The sequence below is a fragment of the Arachis hypogaea genome, chromosome 13, assembly GCF_003086295.3.
Source record: "Arachis hypogaea cultivar Tifrunner chromosome 13, arahy.Tifrunner.gnm2.J5K5, whole genome shotgun sequence".
Taxonomy (NCBI): domain Eukaryota; kingdom Viridiplantae; phylum Streptophyta; class Magnoliopsida; order Fabales; family Fabaceae; genus Arachis; species Arachis hypogaea.
In genome coordinates this window covers 105,577,131-105,590,298 of record NC_092048.1, presented here as the reverse complement: position 1 = coordinate 105,590,298, position 13,168 = coordinate 105,577,131, and the positions used below count along the sequence as shown (strand labels likewise).

Genomic DNA, 13,168 nt, shown 5'->3' with positions numbered 1-13,168 from the left:
CATTCTTGGTTACTTTAAGCTCAAGAAAATGCATAAAACAACTAAAACTAACAGAAAAATGCTAGTGAAACTAGCCTAAGATGCCTTGGCATCACATGGCGCGCGCGCGTGGATGATGGTGCGTTGGATGCGACGCGTACGCGTACATGGCGCGTTCGCGTCGATGGCTTATTTTGAGAGTGGCGCGTACGCGTCATGTACGCATACGCGCGAGTGGTTTTGTGCGAAAGGCACAATGCGCGCGCAACGTTCGCTCAACTCTCGGGTTTTTGGCTTGGGGGTGGAATTTCTCAATCCACGCATACGCGTACATGGCGCGTTTGTGTGGGTAGGCGAAAATGCTTGACGCACGCATCGGCGCGCAGTGCGCATACGCGCGGATGGTGCTCTGTTTTGTTTTTTTTCTATGTTTTTGCACCAATCCAAGCATTCTAAACCTCCAAACAGCTACCAAAACACCATAAAACCTTATTTAACATACTAAACTACCAATTATACTCAACAAATCAACCAAAAACATGAATTTAAACTAATTACCAATATGTACAAAAAGAGAAAATGAAAAGAAGTTACCATGGTGGGGTGTCTCCCACCTAGCACTTTTGTTTATTGTCCTTAAGTTGGACTTATGGAGAGCTCCTCTCAAGGTGGCTTGTGCTTGAATTCATCTTGGAACATCCACCAATGCTTGAGTCTCCAAGCTTGGGTGGAGTTCCTCACAAACCATGGGCTCCCAAAAGTGGTCCTCCTTGTGCGATCCGGGATCCCCTTTGTTTTGACACCCGTCCTGAAGTTGATCATCATTATTCCATTTGGGTGGCATAATATTGGAATTCTCATTTAAGCAACCAAACAACATCCTAGACCCAAATAATCTAGTTCTACACCAACCGTTGCAATTAAGCTTTGAACGTGTCATCATAATGAACCTTGATTTACAATGCCAACCACTAACTATCTCCCTCTTGCTTTTAAATCCACAAATATTTCTAAGTTGACCATCCGTTTCAAGCAAACCATATTCAAGGGGAATAATAAAGCTTAAGTATAAGGAATTTACCCACTTGAATGAAAGAATGGATGGTGATGGCTTGGGGAGAGGTGTCTCCAATGTCCTTGCAAGCTCTACTCCCTCATGTTCTTCTTTGTCAATCTCCACCTCTTCATAAACTTCTTCACTTTCAATCCTTTGTTCATCAATGTCATTTAACTCTTCTCCATCGCTCAAATCATAAATGGGAGGTTGAGAGAAATCTACCTCCACATTGCTTTCTATCTCATTAGGAGAAGGTTCTTCAAATTCAAAGGATTCACCACCAAGAAGGTTGGATGCATGATCTTCATCTCCAAGGGAATTCAATTCTTGCTCTATTCCTCCCAAGTCTTCATTCAAAAATTGTTTTGGAGGTTGTGCACGCTCCTCTTCAACAACAAGTTCAACCTTCTTGGAGGAATTTTCTATGATTTTAGCTTCGCATGGAGGTTCCGCATCTCCTAAGTCTTGAACCACTTCTTCCTCTTCTTCAATGATCATAGGCTTCTCCAATTGCTCTAATACAAAGTGGCATTCCTCATCACCCACCGGAGTTTCCAATCTCTCCTTCATGCTATGCTTTTCAATTAATTCTCCACATGTGACCATGGGAGTGCTTTGAGTGCTCAAGTATTGGGAGGTTAAAATGCTTACTACCTTGATCAAGGTAGCCACAAATTTTAGTGTCTCCCTTTGCATTTCTCCTTGCCCTTGAAGTATAAGGTTAAGGGTTTCATCTATTGAGGATTGGGGTGGATAAGAAGGTTCATTGTCTTAAAGAAAGGGTTCATGATAGGAAGGTGGTTCTTCTTGGTAAAGTAGTGGTGTATATTGAGGTGGTTCTTGGGAGTATGGATATTGGAATGGTGGTTCCATGTATGGCTCATGTGGTTCAAAAGGTGGTTGGTATGGAGGATACGGATCAAGGTCATATGGAGGTGTTTGGTGAAAATAGGCTTGTGAGTATGGTTGAGGTTCATGTTGAGGATATAATTCATAGGCATATGGTGGTGGTTCTTGAAAGTCACAAGGAGATTCACCATAACCATTGGGTTGGTATGCATCATAAAATGGCTCTTCTTCATAGTGCATTGGTAGAGGTTATTGCCATGAAGATTGATCATATGCATATGACTCCTCCCACCTTTGGTTATCCCATCCTTGATACACATTCTCATTATAGTCCTCATTTCCTACAACATAGTGAGAACCAAACTCATAGCCAAAGTGAGAATTCATGATAGCAAGAGAAAATGAAAATAAAATCAAATAAGAAACAAAGGAAACCAAATCCTAAAACTAGCAAGAACTAACAAAGAAGCAAAAGGCAAACATATTCACAATATTCACATATATACAATAACCAATAACACAACACCATTGCAATTCTCCGGCAACGGCGCCATTTTGATGATTTGGACTTTTGTGTGGTTTAGAATTCAAAAATGAATTCTCGTTGCAAGTATAGTTTCTAAACCAAACAATAGTCCTTTCATACAAAAATTTGTTTGTCACAAGTAACAAACCCCTAAATTTATAAACCGAAGTATTGAACCTCGGGTCGTTCTCCCTAGAAATTGCAATAAAGTGTCTTGTTATTGGTTATGGAGCATGTTTTGGGGTTTTTGATAAGAGACATGAAATGTAAATGGCAATGAAAATAAACTAATAACTAAAAAGACCTTGGCAAGGTTTGGTGGTCAAGGATCTCTATCCTAATCACTAACCACAACATGAGAATTGGCAAGGATCAACCCCACTAAGTCATCCTCTAACTAATAAAGGAAAGTCAAGTGAGCTATGTCAATCCAAGACCATAAGTCCTAGTTCTCCACCAAATCAATTAGTGAGATCTAGAGTTAATGGCTCCCAATCGTCAATCACTTGGACATTAGTAACTCAAGAGTTCCTAAGTCACCTTCCCAAGCCAAGAGCACCAAAATTTACTCTAAAATACAACCAAGCATTTTATCAAATACTTGGAAGGTATAAAAGGAAAGCATAGTAAAATTTGCAAGGAATGTAAATCTACACTACTCAATTGCAAGGAATTAAACAACAACAAATCAAATCAACAATAAAGGAACATGAATCATAAATTGCATTGAAAGAAAGATAGAAGAACAAAAGAGCATCAACATAAAAGTAAAGGATTACAAGAATTAAATGCAAAACTAGAGAGAAGAGAGATATAATAAGAAGAATTGCAAAAGGAAAAGTAAATAAAAGTATGAAATTAACCTAGATCTAAGAATTCCTAATCTAGATCTAACCTACTCCTAATTCTAGAGAGAAGAGAGAGCTTCTCTCTCTAGAAACTAACTAAAGCATGATAAAACTAAAAAATAAAACTAAACTAATGACTAGATATCTTATCCCCCTTCTTATCCCCCTTCATTCATATGGCAACAATGACATGTGCACGTACAGTGTGCATACGCGTCACCATACGTGTAGCAACTATGGCAAATCTTATATTGTTTTCAAGCCCCGGATTTCAGCTTTCCAATGCAACTAAAACCGTATCATTTGGACCTCTTTAGCTCATGTTATGATCGATTAAGTGAAAAGAGGTCGGCTTGACAACTTTTGCGATTCCTTCATTTCTTCATGAGTTCTCCATTTTTACATGCTTTTCCTTCATTCCCTTTATCCAATCTTTGCCTCCTAAATCTGAAATCACTTAACAAACATATCAAGGCATCTAATGGAATCAAGGTGAATTAAATTTAGCTATTCTAAGTCCTAAAAAGCATATGCTCACTCTTAAGCACAATTAAAGGAGAATTTACAAAATCATGCTATTTCATTGGATAAATGATGCCAGGGCATCTTGGCTAGTTTTACTAGCCACTTTTTGTATGCTTTAGGTTGGTTTCATACATTTTCTTAAGAAATAAGCAAGTATTTGGTTGAAAATGCATTCATACCATTATTCAAGTAAACATTGTGAATTTTGAATGATTTCATGAGAATTATGCATGCATTGAATGATAAAATGGATGATGCGTGATCTCATGATTAAGAGCAAGACTTTGATGCACTTTGTTTGATTGATTTCAGGTAACAAGAAGCAGAGAAGAGCCACGTTAGTGGCTACGTTAGTGCCACTAACTTGGCCACTAACGTGGAAGGAAGGAAAGTTGGAACGTTAGTGAGAATGTTAATGGCATCAACTTTGAAGAAGGAGCAGCGTTAGTGGCAAAAGTGAGTGCTAATAACGCTAGCGAAGGTGCAAGAAGACCCACGTTAGTCTCCACGTTAGTTACATTAACGTGGGAACTAACGTGGAAGGAAAGGGAGATGCCAACGTTAGTGGAAAAGGTGATCTCCACTAACGTTTGTGAAGCAAGAAGACCCACGTTAGCTTCCATGTTAACTACATTAACGTGGTAGTTAATGTGGGCAAAAGTCTCACCCAGCAGCCTGACCATGCCTTCTTCAAACAAGAATAACTTGAGACACAAAGCTCCAAATGAGGTGATTCCAGTGGTATTGGAAAGTAGGATTCCAGAGCTTTCCAAGCATATATGGCACTACATGGTGGACAATGAATTTGAGGGAGAAAACCTGCCATGAAAGTGAAAAGATGAACATGGTATCAACCTGTAGTAAGGCCAGCTGACCTCTTCACCTTCCAAGAAGTGTAACTCGAGCTATAGAGCTCCAAATGATGCACTTCCAAAGGCGTTGGAAAGTAGACATCTAGGGCTTTCCAACAATATATAATAGTATGGGGTGGGCATTAAGTTTGAGCTCCAAAACCTGGAAATTTTTGGCCCTGATCGCGGACGTTATTGGCACTCACGTTTGCCAATAACGCCAGCCACTATGCCATCAACCCTATCCCCTTCAAAGGAGTATAACTTGAGTTACAGAGATCCAATTGAGGTGATTCTAGTTGCGTTAGAAAGCTGACATTCAGATCTTTCCAACGATATATAATACTCTATAGTGGGCATGAAATTGGAGCACAAACCAGAGGCATCTTTTAAGCCTCAAAAACACCAACTGGGTAGCAAGTGTGACGTTAGCCACACTAACTTCAGCACTAACGCCACACTTGTAGCGTTAGTGTGGCTAACGTTAGCACTGACATTAGCACCTAGACTTCAACTTGATTCTCTTTCAAGGACCACCCAACCTCAAGGAAGCAAGCCCACAAGTGTCAACCAATCAAGGCCACAAGAAGCATCTAGAATAGGAATTTTCATTTAATTGTAATTTGCTTTTAATTTCATTTTGTAATTTAGGAGAGCCTATATAAGGGCCTTAGTTTTTACATTCAGGACAGTCGGGGAATTGGGGGATTGAAGAGGGGTCTTCGGACTCCCTTCCCTTACACACTTTTCCTTCTCTTTCTTTTCTTTGTACTTTTCATTTATGAATTTTGAAGTTTCAATTTTAGTTTTAATCTTCATCTTTACTTTTCTGCACTTTCTTTCTTTTCTATTTTGGTAGAGCAATGATCAACTAACTCTTTTCATTGGTTAGGGAGCTCTGTTGTAATTTGATGGATCAATATTAGTTTTCGTTATTCTTCTTCTATTTTTTCTCTTGATTTTACTAGAAAGCTTTCAATCTTCATCCAATTGGATAGTTATCTTGGAAAAGAAGTTATTCATACGTGGATCTCTTCTGAACCTTGGAAGAGGAATGAAGAGATCATGCTAGAAATGCTTTCTCATGTTGGACCAAATTGGGGTTGGAAGGATATGGTGACTATAATTCTACCAATACTTGATTTGGGAATGCATGTGGTATAATCAGTGACCATACTTCATCTCTTCTCATGAGCAATTGACTAAGGAATTGGCTATTGATCAAGATTTGAGAGATTGAATTACAAGGAATTGTAATTTGATCACTTAAGATTGCCAAAGAGATCAATGAACACATTGATTGGGGAAGAGATGAGAATGAACTTGATCTGGAGGATTGCAATATCTCTTGATCCCAATGTTCATTTTATTTTTAGTTCTTACATTTACTCTATAGTCATTTACTTTCTTGCCATTTTACTTTTCTGCACTTTATTGTTTCTTTACTTTTGTGCCATTTACATTTCCTTGTTGCTTATCACTCCAATCTGATTCGTCTAACTAGGAAAATCAATTAACCATTAATTGCTTAATCCGTTAATCTCTGTGGGATTCGACCTCACTCTTTTGTCAGTTATTACATGATGACAATTCGATATACTTGCCAAAGGAAATTTGTTGAGAGACAAGTTTCCATTCGTATCAATAAATGTGGGAAAAGAAGATAAAATTCCCCTAAAATCAATACAAGATAAACCCTAAATATGGGGTTTATTAACCACTGGGCCATCTTCTAGAGAGTTGTGCAAATTCTGGGCCAATTCTGGGCCCTAGGCATAACCAGCATCACGCGTGCGCGCACTGTGCACGTACGCGTCCATGGCCATTCGCGCAAAAGCACGTGCACGCGCACTAGCCGCGTATGCGTCACTACTGCGATTTGCGATCCTGGGCCATCCCTCCAGAGAGTTGTGCCCTGGTTGTACGCGTCACTTTTGTTTGGTTTTCCTTTTCCTTCTTCCTTTCCTTAGTTACATTCATGTACTCTCCTCCTTAGTTAGTTTCATTCATGTTTTCTTTGCTTGTTGAATTTTCTTTCCTTCTTTCCTTTTATTCTCTTATGGGTGTTCCAAGTGGAGCTTACTCTTGCATTGATGCGTTTGTTTAATTTACTTGCTCTCTTTTGCAATTTGTGGTGTGATATGATGATTGATGATGCTTTATGGGATGTTACATTGTCACTCTTCTCTTAGTTTTTGTCATAAAAGGGATGCACACCAAGTGTTTGATGAAAGACCCACATGATTTCTTAGAGTTATTTTAACTTAGTGTTTTCTATCTTAGTGCTCTTTCTCATTCACTTGTTTGTTCCTATGTACATTGAGCTTACTATATTTCTTGTTTCATTTCTACATGCTCTTCCCCTATTTTTCACTTTTTGTTATTGATGTTAAGAGTGTGTGCTTCTCATGCGTCTTGGTTGCATGCCTATACCACTCATGCATCACTTGCTAGTGATTAGCCAAAATTCTCATTATGGACTTAGTCTCATGTTGCAGCTGTCATGTGTCTAAGCTACTTATCTTTTATGCCTTATCACTAGCATGCTTATTCTTTCTTGATGCCTCTTTAAGCTTAATTTCACCACTTCTCCTTCTTTTCTAGGATGGTGATCAAGAGAGACAATGGAAAGGCACGCAAGAAGGCACCCTCACGGTCCACTAGCAAAGCACAATAAAGGCCTAAAGCCAAACCCCTCTCTAATAGGACAAGGAGTGTTGCTAACATTGATGTTTTGGAGAAGGGCAATCCGGCAAGGGATCCGAACAAGTTCTCCAACCGCTATTGCGAACTTGTCTTCCCCTTGATCAAACCAAGGAACTTTTATGCGGAGCCCCTCCTAGCCCCTCCGGCTCATGTCATACCGCTCATCATGCCCCGCATCGAACGGCGGCAAAGGGAGTTCCTATTGAGGAAGCCACAGGAGGCAAACTTGTCTTGGGTGGTTGAATTCTACACTAACTACCACTCCCCCTCCCTTGCATCGGTATGCATACGCAAAAGACCCAAGGACGCGTACGCGTGCAGTGCGCGTACGCGTCGATGTGCGCACATGATTTTTTAAAAGGAACACGTGCCCAGCGGTTTCAAGGGGCTCCCAGGCCCTGTTTTGGAGAAGATTTTGGAAGGAAAGCTTAAGAAGACCAAGGATTAGGAGTGTTAGGACAATTAGTCATAATTCTAGATATTTTTAGGGAGTTAGTTACATTTTGTTTTTAGAGAGAAAAACTCCAACTTCTCTCTAGAATTTCTCACTTCCTCCATTGCAATTCTCCTTTGATTTCTTGGTGAGATCCATTGCTAATTCACTTTTGCTTTGGTACAAGTTATAGATATACTCTTCTTCTACTCTTAATTGATGCTCTTTTGATTCAATTCCTTAGATCTAGATTTGGTTGACTTTGTTACTTTGAATTTGGATTAATGAATTGAAGTTTCATTCAATTGTTTGATTGTTGATGATTGTTTGGATTAGGTAGCTTTAATTCAATTCTCTTCTCTCAATTATATCATATTTTCTATGATTGCCTACCAATTATTTGTGATAATGACAACCCTAGCTATGGAGTAGATTCCTCTTACTTGGCTTAGGGGTTGAGTTATTGGAGACACTTGAATAGTGGATATCAATTGTAGATTATGAATTGAGAAGTTGCTAATTGACTTGGAGTGCACTAAAGCTAGTGATGCCAGGGCATCTTGGCCAGTTTTACTGACCTTTTCTTTACTGTTTTTAGGTTAGTTTCATGCATTTCTTTAGGAAATAAGCTAGTTTTGAGTAAATATTCACTTATGCCTTGACTCAAGCATACATTGTGCATTTTACATGATTTCATGAGAATTTTGCATAAGTTTAGTGACAAATATTATGTTGCATTACTCATGACTTGGACTAGAGCTTTGATGCACTTTGTTGCTTGATTTCAGGACTAAAAAGAAGCAAGAAAAGGGGAGGTAACTTGCAAGATTAATGAGAAAAGTGATTGCCAATAACACTCTCAAAAAAAAGCCATCAATACCCACGTTAGAGAGTCACGTTAACCAAGTTAACGTGAACTCTAACGTGGAGAAGAGAAGTTGAGCCAACGTTAGTGACACTCAACATTGTCACTAACGTTGGCAATTACTCATAAGTGGCCACGTTAGAAGCCACATTAACCTAGTTAACGTGGCCTCTAACGTTAAAGGGGGAAAGAGAAGCCAACGTTAGTGACACTCAACATTGTCACTAACGTTGGCCTATGGTGCAAAGTACCACGTTAACTCCCACGTTAACTTGGTTAACGTGGGAACTAACGTGGAGGATGAAGAGTTGTCGACAACGTTAGTGACACTCAACATTGTCACTAACGTTGAAGCAACCACACAACCCCCAAGAGTCACGTTAATTTCCACGTTAACTTGGTTAACGTGGAAGCTAACGATGAGAAATGAAGGATGAGCCAATGTTAGTGACACTCAACATTGTCACTAACGTTGGGATGGCTAAAAGATGGCCACGTTAACCTAGTTAACGTGGACTCCAACGTGAGACCTAGGGGCACATTGGAACGTTAGTGACAATGTTGAATGTCACTAACGTTCTCGAAGGATGGCAAAGGCCACGTTAGAAGCCACGTTAACCTAGTTAACGTGAGCTTTAACGTGAAGCAAGAAGGGGCACACTGGAACGTTAGTGACAATGTTGAGTGTCACTAACGTTCTCGAAGGTTGACAAGGCAATGTTAAAAGCCACGTTAACCTAGTAAATGTGGGTTTTAACGTGAGGCAAAAGGGGTGCATTGGAACGTTAGTGACAATGTTAAGTGTCACTAACGTTCCCGAACTTGGACTTTCACTAAATGATTAACACTCCTTACACCCTGAGCTTAAGTCTCTGCCCACTCCGCACTTTCTCTCTGCAAGTAAAGCCAAGCCCAAATAAAGAAAGGAACTGCTTCAAACTCAAGATCCAAAGGTCCAAGACTTGAAGAGTGAACTAGAAGCTGAGAAGAGTAGTATATATAGGAGTAGCTTTGAATTGTAAAGGAGTTCTGGAGGCTGAAGAACCACTCTCTGTATTTTACTTTCTTTGCAATTTCTAGTTTTATGATGTATTCTCCATCTTTGTTTTCATTTTCAAGAGCTATGAACAACTAAACCCCTTTCATTGGGTTAGGGAGCTCTGTTGTAATTTGATGGATCAATACTAATTTTCATTGTTCTTCTTCTATCTTTCCTCTTGATTTTACTTGAAAGCTTTCGATCTTCATCCAATTGAGTAGTTATCTTGGAAGAGAAGCTATTCAAACTTGGATCTCTTTTGAACCTTGGAAGAGGAATGAAGAGATCAAGCTAGAAATACTTTCTCATGCTGGACCAAATTGGGTTTGGATGGGTATGTGACTATAACCCTCTCAATACTTGGTTTGGGAAATGCATGTGGTATAATCAGTGACCATACTTCATCTCTTCTCATGAGCAATTGACCAAGGAATTGGCTATTGATCAAGATTTGAGAGATTGAATTGCAAGGAATTGCAATTCAATCACTTAAGATTGCCAATGAGATCAATGAGTGCATTGATTGAGGAAGAGATGAAAATGAACTTGATCCGGAGAATTGCAATATCTCCTAAGCCCAATGAACTCCCCATCTCTAATCTTACCCATTCTCTTTAATTTCTATGATTTACTTTTATGAGCAAATCCCCCATTCCCATTTATAATTCTGCAATTTATTTTCAGTCATTTACTTCCAGTCCTTTAATTCTAGCATTTACTTTTCTGTTATTTACATTTCCGCCATTTTATTTTCTGCAACTCTCAACCCAATTTCTGGATTCGCTCAACTAGAACATTCTTCTAATTAAAGTTGCTTGATCAATCAATCCCTGTGGGATTCGACCTCACTCTACTGTGAGTTTTTACTTGACGACAACTTCGGTACACTTGCCGAAGGAAGATTTGTTGAGAGACAAGTTTTCCCCGCATCAAGTTTATGGCGCCGTTGCTGGGGATTGATTGTGCATCAACAATGATTAGATTGGAAGATCACTAGATTGAGCATTTTATTTTATGAATTTCATTTTTCTGCTTGAGTGATTTACTTTTTGTTTTAGTTAAACTTCTTCCCTTCTCCCTCTACCCATTTGTTTTTCTTTGTTATTTTCAATTCTGTTTGCTAACCCACTAACTGTTTGATATATTACATCACCCACAACTAACAATAACTCTAACACAAATACTGTCTGCACCTATTTTCTTTGCTTGTACTTGTTGATTGTATGACAGGGAGAAGAAGCGGGGCTTCAACTTCCTTTGATTCTGAACCAGAGAGAACCTTCCTTAGACTAAGGAGGGAGGCAAAAGGAAAACGAGTAGTTGGTGCTTAAGAAGAAGAGGAACAGTTTGAGGAATACTTTGACCCAAACATGGAAGAAAACATGGAAAATTATCATGAAGAAGAGACTCACAACCATGGTAGAGGAGGTGGAGCAAATCATGCTGGGGAGGATAGAAGAGTTTTGGGCTCTTACATTAATCCAAACCTAGGCAATTGTGGAAGTAGCATCCAAAAGCCAACAATCCATGCCAACAACTTTGAACTTAAACCACAGCTCATCACCCTTGTTCAGAACAACTGTTCGTTTGGAGGAGGTGTTCAAGAAGATCCCAACCAACATTTGACCACCTTCCTGAGAATATGTGACACAGTGAAATCTAATGGTGTTCATCCTGACGCCTATAGATTGCTCTTATTTCCCTTCTCACTCAGAGACAAGGCAGCCAAGTACCTGGAATCCTTCCCAAGGGAGAGCTTGACAACTTGGGAGGATGTGGTGAACAAATTCTTAGCAAGATTCTACCCTCCTCAACGAATGAAAGAATGGGAGAGGTTCAAACCTTCAGACAACAGGATGGTGAGACTCTGTATGAAGCATGGGAGAGGTTCAAAGACTTAACAAGGAGGTGTCCACCTGACATGTTCAACGAATGGGTCCAGCTGCACATTTTTTTATGAAGGGCTCTCTTATGAGTCAAAGAAGGCAGTAGACCATTCATCTGGAGGGTCCTTGAACAAGAAGAAGACCATTGAGGAAGCCGTAGATGTTATTGAAACAGTAGCAGAAAACGACTACTTCTATGCTTCCGAAAGAGGGAACACAAGAGGAGTGATGGAGCTAAACAATGTAGACGCTCTGTTGGCCCAAAACAAGCTCATTACCCAGCAGCTGGCTGACCTCACCAAGAAGATGGAGATGAACCAAGTAGCAGCAATCTCCACTTCATCAACAACACAAGAAGGAGTAAAACAAGAAGCAGAAGGGAGTCAGGAGCAAGCCAACTACATTGGGAATTCACCAAGGAAAAACTATGATCCATACTCCAAGACTTACAACCCTGGATGGAGAAATCACCCGAACTTTGGGTGGGGAAGTGAGCAAGATCAAAACCAAGACCAGAGACGTTACAACTCCAACAACAATGCAGCTCACCAACAATTCACCTAGAGGACATCTCAACACCCCCACAACAACACTTCTACACATACTCATCAAAACCAAAACAGCACATCTGCTCCGAATCACTCATCAATTGATGACAAGCTCTCTAAGATTGAAACCTTCATTGAAGGAATATGTAGAGACATTCAAGACAGTAAAGCATTCAGAGAGGAAGTGCAGTCAAACATGCAGAATCAAAATGCTGCCATCACAAAATTGGAGACACAAATCAGCTATCTTTTTAAGCAGCTTCCGAACCACAATTTTTGCTATGATGCCCATTCAAGCAAAAGGGAGGAGTGTCAAGCTATCACACTTAGGAGTGGGAAGGAACTGAAGGAACATCCCTAAAAACCACTAGAAGAAAGCTCAATTGAAAAGGAAGAGGAGCAAGATGGAATGCAACCCCCCACGCCAAGTTTGCAGAAAGAGAAAAAGATACCCCAACTCAACGTCTCAAGAGCTCCATACCCCCAGCTATTGAAGAAAAAGGAAGATGACAACCAGTTCTTGAGATTTTTGGAAATCTTCAAGAAGCTACAAATCAACATACCATTTGCTGAACCCATAGAACAAATGCCACTTTATGCCAAGTTTTTAAAGGAGCTAATGACTAAGAAGAGAAGCTGGAAGAACAATGAGACTGTGATACTAACTGAAGAGTGTAGTGCTATCATTCAGCATAAACTACCTCAGAAACTGAAGGATCCTAGGAGTTTTCAGATCCCTTGCATTATAGGAAAAATCACAGTAGAAAAGGCTCTTTGTGACTTAGGGGCCAGCATCAATTTGATGTCAGTAGCTATGATGAGAAAGATGAAAATTAAGGAGGCTAAACCAACAAAAATGGCTCTACAACTGGCAGACCGATCGTTCAAATTCCCTCACGGGATAGTGGAGGATTTGCTAGTAAAAGTAGGAGATTTCATATTCCCAGCAGATTTTGTGGTGCTGGACATGCAGGAAGACGCCAAAACCTCCATCATTTTGGGAAGGCCATTCTTGGCCACTGCTGGAGTTGTCATTGATGTTCAAAAGGGTGACCT

The 13,168-nt window shown here is 39.9% G+C and overlaps 1 non-coding gene across 1 annotated transcript; it reads right to left on the bottom strand.

Annotated features, from left to right (window-relative positions):
- Window positions 1-11,499: 11,499 nt before the first annotated feature.
- Window positions 11,500-11,604, bottom strand: LOC112738485 (small nucleolar RNA R71). Its single transcript, XR_003169443.1, has one exon. It is a non-coding gene; the product is annotated as a small nucleolar RNA R71 (small nucleolar RNA).
- Window positions 11,605-13,168: the final 1,564 nt, after the last annotated feature.